This window comes from Balaenoptera acutorostrata, chromosome 7 (assembly GCF_949987535.1).
Source record: "Balaenoptera acutorostrata chromosome 7, mBalAcu1.1, whole genome shotgun sequence".
Taxonomy (NCBI): domain Eukaryota; kingdom Metazoa; phylum Chordata; class Mammalia; order Artiodactyla; family Balaenopteridae; genus Balaenoptera; species Balaenoptera acutorostrata.
Window position 1 is genome coordinate 11,612,500 of NC_080070.1, and position 15,226 is coordinate 11,627,725.

At 36.7% G+C, this 15,226-nt stretch overlaps 1 pseudogene; it reads right to left on the reverse strand.

Annotated features, from left to right (window-relative positions):
- Nucleotides 1-557: 557 nt before the first annotated feature.
- LOC102998086 (olfactory receptor 2A2-like) lies at nt 558-1,445 on the reverse strand (annotated as a pseudogene).
- Between the last annotated feature and the right edge of the window lie 13,781 nt (nt 1,446-15,226).

Below are 15,226 nucleotides of genomic sequence, written 5' to 3' on the forward strand. Positions count from 1 at the left end.
ACTAAGTATTTTTCAACTCTTGTCAGAGGACTTGGAAATTATTCGCTATCCAACAGTGAATCCCAGTCCTGTCTTCACTTGACTCATAACTGGTATTGTACAGACATTTAGTTCTGCAATGATTGTATGTATTGAGCAACATTCTGCTGCCAGGAATTTTCCTTCTGGGTGTTCATTTCCCTGAAAAATAACACGTTACCAGGCAATGTGAATGCTTATGATTGAATTGGTTACTTAGTGTAATGACATTGTTTCAATAATTAAACAAGAATTTTAAAAATAAGCTATTAATCCATTTCTTGAAAAAATTGTGCTCTTTATATTTTTACGGCTTTAAGCATATTGATAATCCAGATGTCTCATCTCTGAACAAAAATGCTTAACACCAGAGATGAAACTTGCACATCAAAATTTTTCCTATTTTCAGGTAGTGTCTTGGACAATTCAGATTCTCTTATCAAATTTTGCTGTTAGGTAATTTTTCTGACCTTGAAGTCATCCTCCGACCACATCCCAAAGGAAGAAGACTCTACTTAGTCAAATGTTCTATCCACCCCTCACATGGACCTCTTCTGCCATTCCCTCCATGAAGCACCCTTCACCTTAGCATTCCTGAGGCTGTAGATGAGGGGGGTCAGCATTGGACTGAAGAGACTGTGAAACAATAACAGCTTTTTCTCTTATTTCCTCTTTGACTAGAGTACGGGGACCATATCAGTGCCATGTCAGTGCCAAAGAAAAGCCCAACCACACCATGGTGGGAGGAGCAGGTGAAGAAAGAAGGCTTTTCTTCAGCCCTCTCCTGACTGGATCCTCAGGATGGTCCAGAGGCTGCTAGAATAGGAGACCAGCACCAAGCAAAGGGGCCTAAGACAAATACACAGGCAGCAAGGATGACAGCTTCACTGATCCATGGGTCAGCACAGGCCAGTTTGAGGACAGGTAGGATTTCATAGAAGGCATGGTCCACTTCCGAGGACTCACAGAAGGACAACCTTAGAAGGAGAATTGCATGTACCAGAGCCAGAATCAACCCACATGTCCAGGAAGTGATGGCCAGGACCGTGCACGCTCTCCAGTTCATGATGACAGTGTACTGGAGGGGATGACAAATCTCCCCAAACCTATCATAGAACATCACCACAAACGTCAGGCACTCCATGTGAGCAAAAGTGAAATACAAAAATGTCTGCATTATGCATGGAACAAAGGAGAGGGTTCTATTCAGGTCTGCTAAGTTTACCAACATCTCAGGGACACTGTTGGAAGCATAGGACATGTCAATGATGACAGGTAAGAGAGGAAGAATTACACTAGGGTGTGCAGTCTGGGATGTGGACAGATGACTCCAGAGATCATGCCATTCCCCAGCAGGCTGAAGGCAGAAAATAGAACATCCAGAAGAGGAACACTTCCATCTCTGCACTGAGTGGAAATCCTATCAAGATGTTACCCATGTCACATCTAAAGATAGTCTGCCAAGGGCAGAAGGATGACAGAAAGATTAGTCTAAAGAATTAATAAAAATTGAAGTTATTTAATTCAAAAGAATTCAGAGGAAACACATACTAATTTCTGTTCTGTTTCAATTATTTTCAGTCTTAATGTAGCAAATATTTCAGAACCACATTTATAAAGGAAGAACAAAGTATTTCCCATAGTGTAAAAATAATATTGTGGAGTAATAGAGTCAGTAATTTTATTCTTGATCCTCTACTTCAGCTTTTCCGTTTCCTTATAGAGAAACTAATTATTTCACTACTTTAACAATATTTACATGAGTATCAACATAATGGATCATAGTAGGGAAACAGATGAAGATGCATATCTGCTCCTAACTCCTTTAGCTTGGAAATGACTCATGTTACTTTTGCTCACTTTTTAGGCCAGAAACAGTCATATGTAGTCATTCTAATTTTAAAGAGAGCTAGTAAATATGGGGAATTACTTGGATATTTGATGACCACTGTAGCTCCAACATTTGATGGAACTGGTTTTTTCTGGCTGACTAGCACTGATTGTTCTCTTGCCTTGCCCACTCTGTGCATAGTGATGACACACTGATTGCTTCAAATTGTAAATAAGGCTCCCTCCTCCCCCTTTAGAAAGTTTGTTATGAAACATTTACCATTGCTCATACATAAAACTATTTTAAAACTCTATCCAATGTAGTGATTTTCCTCTCAATTTTAGGGTCTACTCTAAGAATTTTTCCTTATGTAACTGACATCAAAAGTAAGACTATTCTTAGCCAGTGGGAAGCAGCGGCATAGCACAGGGAGATTGGCTTGGTGCTTTGCGACGACCTAGAGGGGTGGGAGAGGGAGGATGGGAGGGAGGCTCAAGAGGGAGGGGATATGGGGACATGTGTGTGCATGTGGCTGATTCACTTCGGTGTACGGCAGAGACTAACAGAGTATTGTGAGGCAATTATACTCCAATAAAGATCTATTAAAAAAAAAAGACTTTTCAGCTGGACCTTATCAGCTACACAGAAGAGAATAAATTTATCATGTTCTGTTATTTAGCATAGCAACATAGCATTTAAACGCACATGGTAGATGTCATTTTACTTTGCATAGTCACAGCAAATTTTCCACATAGATAATACAGCATACCTTGGGTATACTATGGGTTCAGTTCATAGCTCAGCTATATTGTGGGTTCAGTTCCAGACCAATGCAAAAAAGCCAATATCACAATAAAGTGAGTCAGACATTCTTTTTTTGGTTTCTCAGTGCATATGAAAGTTATGTTTACACTATACTATAGTCTATGAAGTGCAAAATAACATTATGTCTAAAAAATGTATATACCTTAATTTAAAAATACTTTATTGCTAAAATATTCTAACCATCATCTGACAACGGAGGGTTGCCACAAAACTTCAATTTGTAAAAACACAGTATGTGCGAAGTACAATAAAGCAAATCATGATAAAATGAAGTATACCTGTAAACAGTACATTGTGAGTTAAATTCACCTGTACTAAAATTATTCTTCTTTAGATATATGATTGTCTTTGTTTTTTAAGACCCATGCAAGTAGGATGATCTGAGTAATGAAACTGTATTGGCAATGATTGTATATTTTTTTCTGGATGTAATAAAGGCATATATCGATTGGAGAATATGGTGAGATCCATCTTGGACACATGCGTAGGTGCTCACTATCCAACGAATGACAACTGTCTTATTTACAGAAGATCAAAGGGATGCCTTGAAGTGCAGGACAGTCCTGTGATGTTCTGAGCCTTGACTTCTTGCTTGGTTAAACAGCTCTCTTTGCTTACACAAAAAGAATTACCATAAGGAACAAGGCGGGCAGCCAGCTCAACCTTTCTAGGTAGGCTCAGGTAAAAGTCTGGGTAAAGATGACATGGTCCTTTCTGCTTTGGTGGATTCAAGGCTGTTCTGTGCACTAACTCTTCATGAATGAGGAGTTGCTATGGACTGCTATTAAATGTGCAATATTGGTCAAAGATATCTGTAAAAATAATTACATTATCACTATAAATGTCCGGTTATTTTTTAGGACATAGTCAAAGATGAAATAGTGAGAAGTGTGTTAAAAAAAAAAAGCCACTCAGATGAATTCAAATGTTGTATTTACCATATAAAATGTATCCTGGGAATATGTATTATCATATACATCATTTCGTCTTTTTGAGTGGTCACCATAGTTCACTATGATGTAAAAGACACTCAGTTTTTGTTAAATGAATGAGGGTCGATTCAATGAAGAACACATACACCGAAGGCTAATATGTAAATCCTGTTTTGCAAAGTTGGGATTTTTGCTTTAAAGAAAGTTTTTACCATTAGGTGTTAATAATTTGACAATAATTTTATTTGAAAAACTATAATAATTCAGCTAATCACTTTAGAATATATTGTTTTCTAAGGGTAAATTGGAATCAGTCTGTAATACTGGAGTACTGAAAACCTACAGAAAAATTATATAACACTTAAATGCATCTTATAGTTAATAACTGCTTTGTATTTACAATTTGGAGAAATCTAAAGAGGGGGTTCTATTAATTAAAAGAGGAAGAACTGTTTAAGTAAGTTTGAAATCTCAGTTTCAATGTATGGCAGAGCTTTGAAGTTTTTAAACTAAGAAACTGAGAGAAGCATCAGTTAAGATGGGGCGGTGTCTTTTTATGAGCAAAAGCTCACATGAAGTCCTCGACATTTTATTTTCCATACATACGATCAAGTGATGGAGGATTCTATGTAACAGTGTGTTAAGTATGTGATATTAAATTTAGCTACAAAACTAATTTTCTAGAGCTTAGAATTGAGTAAGAAACATCAAGAATATATAATGTTTTGAGACACTATTGAAAGCAATCAGCAATAATTAAAATATATTTAATCTCTAAACTGAAAATTTAATAATTTAAATAAAGATAACCTATTTCTACTGATGAGGAACATTTGCGTCATACATCACCATCTTACTTCCCAGATTATTTTTCATTCAATTGTGGTTATTTTCTATTTTGAATTATTAATCATTTATTCCTCATTTTGATTACCGTTATATTAATATTACTTTTTAAATTCAAATTGAAATTAAAGCTAAAAATAAAAGTTAAGATATCACAGAACACTGATACCGTTACAGCAATGGGAGAGAGAAGAAAACATAAAAGCACTGATGGCTGAATGACAGTGCAATTTGTTAATTGATGCAATTTAAGTGCAACAACTCACGGAAATAAAAAACAGTAAGATCACTTCCTCACCCGGGCAGTGGTTTCCACTGAACATACAACACAGGAAACTCTGAAAAATGTTTCTTGCACTAAAGAATTTTAATATATATCTCCACCTCAATGGTCGATTTATAAAATCCAGAAGCACTGGCTTTCATCCTATCCTTTTATGGAACCAGAAAAACATTTTCCTAAAAGATGGATGCTATCAGAGTATGATATATACCAACACTCATGAATAAAGTGGGAGAATATACCTCAGAAATAACTACAAGTCACACTTAACTATTTCATTGTTTCATGAAAGGCAATAAAATATTGCTCATAGACACTATCACTAGGACTTTTGTTTTTAGGCTGATTGCTAGTTACTCGGTGATACCAAGATTAGTAGCAAATGTTATGAAAATTTTACTTGTGGAAGTATCCATAAGTACATACAGTTATCCTTACCTTTCCATTAAGTGATTTTGGGATAAGTTATTTAACAACTCTGCACATCAATACTTTCGTCTAGGTGTGTGAAGTCCTTTCATCTCTGTGGCTGAGTTCAGAGAACCACATGCAGAGGCCACAGCTTCGACAAGGAGGCTCTCATTTTCTTTGTCTCCTTTCCATTAGTGCCAGTTCTGGACTCTATTCCTAGTCACATTGTTGGAGATGATGTGGAGAACGATGGGAACTAGATTCAGAATTGCTGTGCTCACAGCTCAGCTAGGAAGAGCTCCCCATGAGAATGTCTTTATATACGAGTTCAGCTGCACTAAATACAAACTCTGGCTCAGAGAAAGAGACATCCATGATATAATTTTTCTCTCACCATAGCCCAGGTGAATTCTGCTGCCTCCTCATCCTACTGCAATAATCCTATCCCAAACCACCTACCAGTGCAAATAAATCTCATCTACATATGATGGTGTTAGTTCTGGCTGTTACCTTAAGATTCAACCTTAACCTACAGACAATCCCACAGAAAGTAGACTATTCCTCTTTATAGTAGTCTCCATAGTGAGAAATTCCAGAGTGGAAAATATTTACTTCACTTTCTGATGATGATGGAGAATAATAAAGCTGTTATTCTCTCCATTTTTGGGAGCAAAGTTTGGGGTTTTTTCTTTTTCTTTTTTTAAAAAATTGAAGCATAGTTGATTTACAGTGTTGTGCCAGTCTCTGCTGTACAACAAAGTGACTCAGTTATACACATATATACCTTCTTTTTTTAAAATATTATTTTCCATTATGGTTTATCCTAGGAGATTGGACATAGTTCCCTGTGCTATACAGTAGGACCTTATTGTTTATCCATTCTAAATGTAATAGTTTGCATCTGCCAAAGGTTGTATTTTATAATTGGTTCAATACAAACAATTCTCATGACTCTCTTGAGAATTTAGATTTTCCAAGGAGGCCCCATTAGTCATTACACCTATAAACATCTTTCCTGAGGGAAAAAAGTTTTGGTAAACATTCTCCCTGGAGGAGAACAAAGATCACTAGTGTTTGATTGTTTGTGCAGGAAATATTTTGGGGAAAGTCAGAAGCAGATATGTTATCATAGAATGTAAATATATTTTCAAACATCTCAAAGGCTATAACCTGAGGCAAATATCACAATTTAGAGGACATAACACTTGGCCATATAATAACTTTGCTAATTCAAACTTCTTACCCCCCTGGTGGTTTATTAAGATCTGTATCTCCCTAATAACCAATAAACAGGTGCCTATAGAGCCTGTGTTGCCACTTCTAAGGGGAATAAGTCCCCTCAAGTAGATGCATATTTTCACCTACTGAAGAATGAAATTGGGATGCAAAGCAGTGAGATTATCATAATGACACGTGTTGATTAGTGTTTACTGTGTTTCAGAACCTCAGGTATATACACCATACATGGTATTTTATTTAATCTTGCAAATTGATTAATATGTTGTCGCCACGTTATAGGTGTGCATTATGAAATTAGAGAAATAAATATATTGTCCACTCTATCAACTGCCAGCGCCAAGAATGAATTACATATGCAGATAACAAATCCTCTGCTCTAACTACTGAACGTACGTCCATTTTCAAAAGCTCTTAAAATGACCTCTCAGAAAGGCTTCACCTGTTCTCCTCAATCCTTACCAACTCTCAACAATCTCATAAGCCTCCAGAATTCCTACACATATTTCCCTGGGTATGACTCATAACCTAGGAAGAGAATAAATTCTCTTTCTGTTTCTTGTTGTAAGCTTATATAAATTTAATCTCAAACATTTCTTCAAAATGTTTTTTACTATCTAGTAGTTGTAGAATGGTTTCTCAAGTGCTGCTGCACTGGGCAGGTCGTATAAGAAGGTGTCGACATTACTTTCATTTTTCCTAGCACATTTACGTCCATATAAGGTATAAACATGAATATTCAAGAAACACAAATTAGTTCTTTCAAATATGCATTACAAGTGGAAAGCAGAGCAGGTAAATCAGGTGACCTGTCAGCTGAGATAGACAAAGCAGATTTGTAGAATTACTGTGACACATTAGCATATTATCTTGTTGACATTATTTAGTAATGAGAACCAAATGAGATAACATATTCTTTTATAATTCACTATTAAAGTTTTGAGAGTTAACATCTTTACTAACAATAGCTGCGTCTTTTGGGGCATCTGTTACACAGAATAATGCCCGGCCCCCAAGATGACGACATCCTAGTTCCAGGAAGCTCTGAGTATGTGAGCTTACATGATAAAAGAAACTTTGCAGATGTAATTTAGTTAACGATCTCAAGATGCAGAGATTATCAGGGATTATCCACAAGGGCCCACTATAATTACAAAAGTCTTTGTGAGAGGGGGGCAGGAGGTCAGAGAGGAGGGAACATGAAGTTGACTTTGAAAATGGAATCAAAGAATGTAGGCAGAGTCTGTAAAATGTAGAAAATAAAGAAACAAATCATTCACTGGAGCCTCTAGAAAGAAGACAATCTAGCAGACCCATTTTAGACATAGGACCTCTAGAAATATAGGATAATACATTTGTGTTGTCCTAAGCCTCTAAATCTGTGGTTTTATGTTTCAGTAGGAATAAGAAAGTAACATAGGAATGATAATGCTTTATTTTCAGTTATGAAAATAAGTCCACTTCTAACTACCGTGGGCACTCTAAAAACTGAAAGAGAAATTGGTGATTTCTGGCTTTTATCTGAGCATATAAAGAACTTGAAAGTCATCAATCATGTCTTCGAACAAGAAAAAATGTAAGCAAACTAAAAAATGAAAAACTCTTCATCATTTAAACTTGCACTTCATTAAAATTAAAAAAAAACAAACAATTTTGCTCTGTGAAAGACACTGTTAAAAATATGGAAAGTCGAGCCAAAGACTGAAGAAATTCTTTGCACATATTGGAGAAATGACTTGATTCCAAAATATACAAAGAACTCTTAAAACACAGTAAGACTATACTAACCAAAGCAATCTACAGATTCAATGCAATCCCTATCAAACTACCAATGGCATTTTTCACAGAACTAGAACAAAAAATTACACAATTTGTATGGAAACACAAAGGACCCCGAATAGCCAGAGCAATCTTGAGAAAGAAAAACAGAGCTGGAGGAATCAGGCTCCCGGACTTCAGACTATACTACAAAGCTACAGTAATCAAGACAGTATGGTATTGGCACAAATATAGAAATATAGATCAATGGAACAGGATAGAAAGCCCAGAGATAAACCCACGTACATATGGTCACCTTATCTTTGATAAAGGAGGCAAGAATATACAAGGGAGAAAAGACAGCCTCTTCAATAAGCGGTGCTGGGAAAACTGGACAGCTACATGTAAAAGAATAAAATTAGAACACTCCCTAACACCATACACAAAAATAAACTCAAAATGGATTAAAGACCTAAATATAAGGCCAGATACTATAAAACTCTTAGAGGAAAACATAGGCAGAACACTCTATGATATAAATCACAGCAAGATCCTTTTTGACCCAGCTCCTAGAGAAATGGAAATAAAACAAAAATAAACAAATGGGACCTAATGAAACTTAAAAGCTATTGCACAGCAAAGGAAAACATAAACAAGACGAAAAGACAACTCTCAGAATGGGAGAGTATATTTACAAATGAAGCAACTGACACAGGATTAATCTCCAAAATTTACAAGCAGCTCATGCAGCTCAATATCAAAAAAACAAAAAACCCAATCCAAAAATAGGCAGAAGACCTAAATAGGCATTTCTCCAAAGAAGACATACAGACTGCCAACAAACACATGAAAGGATGCTCAACATCACTAATCATTAGAGAAAGCCAAATCAAAACTACAATGAGGTATCACCTCACACTGGTCAGAATGGCCATCATCAAAAAATCTACAAACAATAAATGCTGGAGAGGGTGTGCAGAAAAGGGAACCCTCTTGCACTGTTGGTGGGAATGTAAATTGATACAGCCACTATGGAGAACAGTATGGAGGTTCCTTAAAAAACTAAAGCTAAAAATAGAACTACCATACGACCCAGCAATCCCACTACTGGGCATATACCCTGAGAAAACCATAATTCAAAAAGAGTCATTTATCCCAATGTTCATTGCAGCTCTATTTACAATAGCCAGGACATGGAAGCAACCTACGTGTCCATCGACAGATGAATGGATAAAGAAGATGTGGCACATATACACAATGGAATATTACTCAGCCATAAAAAGAAACGAAATTGAGTTATTTGTAGTGAGGTGGATGGACCTAGAGTCTGTCATATCATGCAAAGTGAAGTAAGGCAGAAAGAGAAAAACAAATACTGTATGCTAACACATATATATGGAATCTAAAAAAAAAAAAAAGGGTTCTGAAGAACCTAAGGGCAGGACAGGAATAAAGACACAGACATAGAGAATGGATTTGAGGACATGGGGAGGGGGAAGGGTAAGCTGGGACGAAGTGAGAGAGTGACATGGACATATATACACTACCAAATGTGAAATAGATAGCTAGTGGGAAGCAGCTGCATAGCACAAGGGGATTAGCTCGGTGCTTTGTGACCACCTAGAGGGGTGGGATAGGGAATGTGGGAGGGAGACACAACAGGGAGGGGATATGGGGATATATGTATATGTATAGCTGATTCACTTTGTTATACAGCAGAAACTAACACAACATTGTAAAGCGATTATACTCCAATAAAGATGTTAAAACACACACACACACACACACACACGCACGCACACAGTAAGAAAATGAATAACTCAATTTAAAAATGGGCCAAAAACCCTGACAGACAGCTCTTCAAAGAAGATATGCAGGTGGTAAGTAAGCATATGAAAAGATGCTCCACATCTATATCATCGGGGAAATGCAAATTAAAATAAAAATGGGATATCACTATACACTTAGTAGAATGGCTAAAATCCAAACATGGGCAACACCAAACACTGATTAGGATGTGGACCAAAAGGAACTTTCCTTCATTGCTGAGGGAATTCTTTTTCATTCATTACAACATGGTACAGTCACTTTGGAAGGCAGTTTGATAGCTTCTTAAAACACTAAACATACTCTTACTATACAATCTACCAATCGCACTACTTGGTATTCACTCAGAGGCAGTGAAAACTTATGTCCACACAAAATCCTGCAAACAAATGCTTATAGCAACATTATTCATAATTATCAAAACTTGGAAGTAACAGTGATGTCCTTCAACAGGTGAACAGTTAGACATCCATACAATGAAATATTATTCAGTGATAAAAAGAAATGGTCTATCTGCCACAAAATATATGGAGAAAACTTAAATGAATATTGCTGTGTAAAAGAAGCCAATCTGAAAATGCTACATATTGTATGATTTCAACTATATGACATTCTGGAAAATATAAAACTATGGAGATATTTAAAAGATCAATGGTTGTCAGGGGTTTTGGGGAGAGAGAGAGGAATGAATTGGTGGGACACAGCAGATTTGTAGGGTTAGTGAAACTATTCTGTATGATGCTGTAATGGTGGATATATGTCATTATATATTTGTCAAAACTGATGGAATATATAATGAAAAGCGTGAACTCTAATATTAAGTATGAAATTTTGTTAATAATAATGTATCAATATTGGCTCATCGGTTTTTAACAAATACACCATATATATTGCAAGATATTTATAAGAAACTGGGGAGGAATGAGGGGGTATATGGAACTCTCTGAGCTTAGCACTCCAATTTTCTATAAAACTAAAAGTGCACTAAAAATAAAGTCCATTAGAACTTGAATGAAGGTGGTAGAGTGGGAGGACTCGGAACTCACCTCCCCCATCAAACTCAGCAAAAATATATCTACATGTGGAGCAATTCTCACTGAAAACTAACTGGAGGCTAGCAGAAAGACTCCTGTACAACCAAGGCTGCAAGGAAGATCCATACAGAATCAGGTAGGAAGGGAAGAGAGGCAAACATTCAGAACCTGTGCCCCTCGGAGGGAACTCAGAGGAAATGGGAGATTACACAGGAGAAAACCCTCCCTGGGGAGTGAGCCGTCAGAGCCACATATTGGGCTCAGAGGTTTGACAAAGGGAAGACAAGTCCCCTTGGCTGGTCGGAGGGCCCAGGGGAAGCCTAAACTCTGCTTGTGGGGAGCACGAACGTTTGTTTGCTCCGGAAGCAGGGCAGAGAGGGTGGATTGAAATCAAACGAGTGTCTGACTGGTTTCCTGAGACCAGGCAGGTGCCCAGCATAGCCTGAGCCAAGCAAACACTCCAGCACCAGAGTGGGAACTGCCATGACCAAGGAACAAGCTTAGCCGTGAGGAGCTGTGGCAGCTCCAACCCTAAGCAGCATCTGGGCCGGGAGGGGGCAGCCATTCCTGGCTACTCCACTGGTGGTGCGTCAGAGGCAGTCTGGATTTCCGACGGCGGTCAGACAGCCACAGCCTGTGCCCTGGCCCTTGCCGAATACCCACACCAGCCCCTCTTGCTCCAGCACTGCTCCCCTCTGGGGCAAGCGTGCTGGTGCTGGGAAGAGGAAGAGCACACACTTAAAGGGAAGCGAGTCAGCTCAGACTCAACCCCCAGGGCTTCTGCTCCAGCAATCTGAGACTCGACCCTGTCCCAGATAGGGTGGTGATGGTCACTAAACAGAAGGGAAGCCCTACCTTACACCTGGCTCCATCCCTAACCTGTACCCGTGAGTCTGTTTCTGTCTTGTTATATACATTTGTTGAATTTCTTAGATCCCATATATAAGGGATAACATTGAGTATTTGTCTTTCTATGACTTATTTCATTAATCATAATAATATCTACGCTCATTCACATTGCTGCAAATGGTAGAATTTCATTCTATGGCTGAGCAATATTCTATTGTATATATATACCATAACTTCTTTATCCATTCATCTGTTAATGGGCACTTAGATTGTTTCCATTTCGTAGCTATTGTAAATAATGCTGCTATGAACATTGGGGTGCACATATCTTTTTGAATTAATGTTTTCCTTTTCTTTGGATAAATACCCAGTAGTGGAACTGCTGAATTGTACGGTAGTTCTATTTTCAATTTCTTTTGAGGAAACTCCATACTGTTTTCCATGGTGCCTGCACTAATTTACATCCCCACCAACAGTGTATTAGGGTTCCTTTTCTCCACATCCTCACCAACAGTTGTTATTTCTTGTCTTTTTTGATGACAGTCATTCTGACAGGTGTGAGGCAATATCTCATTGTGGTTTTGATTTGCATTTCCCTGATGATTAGTGATGTAGAGTATCTTTTTACATGTCTTTTGGCCATCAGTATGTTTTCTTTGGAAAAAATGAGAATCCAGGTCCTCTGTTCATGTTTTAATTGGATTGTTTTTTTTTTTTTGATATTGAGTTGTATGAGTTCTTTATATGTTTTGGTTATTAACCCCTTATCTGAAATATTCTTTGCAAATATCTCCTCTCATTCAATAAGTTGCTCTTCATTTTGTTTATGTTTTCCTTTGCTGTGTGAAACCTTTTATTTTGATTGGGTCCCATTTATCTATTTTTACTTTTGTTTCCTTTGCCTGAGGAGACAGATCCAAAAAGTATTACTAAGACCTATTTCAAAGGGCTTTACTGCCTATGTTTTCTTCTGAGTTTTATGGTTTCAGGTCTTACGTTTAAGTCTTTAATCCATGTTGAGTTTATTTTTGTATACGGTATGAGAAAGTAGCCCAGTTTAATTCTTTTGCATGTAACTGTACAGTTTTTCTAACACCACTTTCTGAAGAGACTATCTTTTCTCTATTTTATATTCTCACCTCCTTTGTCATAAATTGACCATATGTGAGCAGGTTTATTTCTGGGCTCTCTATTCTATTCTATTGATCTGTGTGTCTGTTTTTGTGCCAGTACCATAATGTTTTGATTATCATAACTTTGTATCAGTAGTATAATCCGAAGACAGGGAATGTGATATGTCTAGCTTTGTTTTTCTTTCTCAAGACTGATTTGACTATTTGGGATCTTTTGTGGTTACATACTAATTTTGAATTATTTGTCCTAGTTCTGTGAAAAATGCCATGATGTTTTGAGGGTTTGCATTGAATCTGTAGATTGCTTTGGGTAATATGGATATTTTAACAATATTAATTCTTCTAATCCATGAAAATGGGATATCTTTCCATTTATTTCTATCATATTGAATTTCTTTCATTAATGTTCATAGCTTTTGGAGTACAGGTCTTTCACTTCCTTGGTTAAATTTTTCCTATTTTTTAAAAATTCTTTTTGATGCAATTGTAAATGGGATTTTTTCTTGATTTCTATTTCTGATAGTTCATTATTAGTGTGCAGAAATTTAACAGATTTCTGTGTATTAATTTTGTATCCTGCAATTTTACTAAATTCATTTATTAGTTTTTTGGTGGAGTCTTTAGGGTTTTATATATATAGTATCATGTCATCTGCAAACAGTAGCCGTTTTACTTCTTCCTTTCCAATTTGGATGCATTTTATTTCTTTTCCTGTTTTGATTGTGGAGTCTAGGTCTTCCAGTACTATGTTAAATAGAAATTGTGAGAATGGGCATTTTTGTCTTGTTCCTGATCTCAGAGGAAAAGATTTCAGTTTTTCACCACTGAGTGTGATGTTAGCTGGGTGTTTGTCATAAATGGCCTCTATTTTGTTGAGGTATATTCCCTCTATATCAACCTTGTTGGGAACTTTTATCATGAAAAGATGTTGAATTTTGTTTCATGCTTTTTCTGCATCTATTGAGATGACCATGTGATCTTTACCCTTCATTTTGTTAATGTGGTGTCTCGTGATGATTTATTTGTAGATACTGCACCCTCCTTGCATCCCTGAAATAAATCCCATTTGATCATGATGTATGATATTTTTTATGTATTATTTAATTCTATTTGTTAATATTTAATTGAAGCTTTTTACATCTATATTAATCAGGTATAATGACCTGTAATATTCTTTTTTTTGTAGTGTCTTTGTATGGTTTCGGAATCAGGGTAATGCTGGCCTTTTAGAATGAATCTGTAAGTGTTTCCTCCTCTTCATTTTTTGGAATAGTTGGAGAAGGATAAGTATTAACTCTTCTTTAAATATTTGGTAGAATTCCCCTGTAAAGTCCTTTGATCCTGGACTTTAGTTTTGGGGAGTTTTCTTTATCACTGATTTAATTTCATTACCAGTAATTGATCTGCTAAGATGTTCTATTTCTTCCTGATTTAGGCTTGGAAAATTATATGTTTCTCGGAATTTTTCATTACTTCTAGGTTATCCAATTTGTTAGTGTATAACTGTTTGTATTATTCTCTTATAGTTTGCTTTTTCTTGAAATCAGTTGTAACTTCTCTTTCATTTCTGACTTTATTTATTTAGGCCCTCTTTTTTCTTTTTTTTAACGTCTTTATTGGAGTAAAATTGCTTTACTATGTTGTGTTAGTTTCTGCTGTAAAGCAAAGTGAATCAGCTATATGTATATATATATCCCCATATACCCTTCCTCTTGTGTCTCCCTCCCACCATCCCTATCCCACCCCTCTAGGTGGTCACAAAGCACTGAGCTGACCTCCCTATGCTATGTGGCTGCTTCCCACTAGTTATCTATTTTATATTTGGTAGTGTATATATGTCCATGCCACTCTCTTACTTCATGCCAGCTTACCCTTCCCCCTCCCCGTGTCCTCAAGTCCATTATCTATGTCTGTATCTTTATTCCTGTCCTGCCCCTAGGTTCATCAAAACCACTTTTTTTATATTCCATATATGTGTTAGCATACAGTATTTGTTTTTCTCTATCTGACTTACTTCACACTGTATGACAGACTCTAAGTCCATCCACCTCACTACAAATAGTTCAATTTCATTTCTTTTTATGGCTGGGTAATATTCCATTGTATATATGTGCCACATCTTCTTTATCCATTCATCTGTCAATGGACACTTTGGTTGCTTCCATGTCCTGACTATTGTAAATAGAGCTGCAATGAGCATTGTGGTACATGACTCTTTTCGAATTATGGTTTTATCAGGCTAT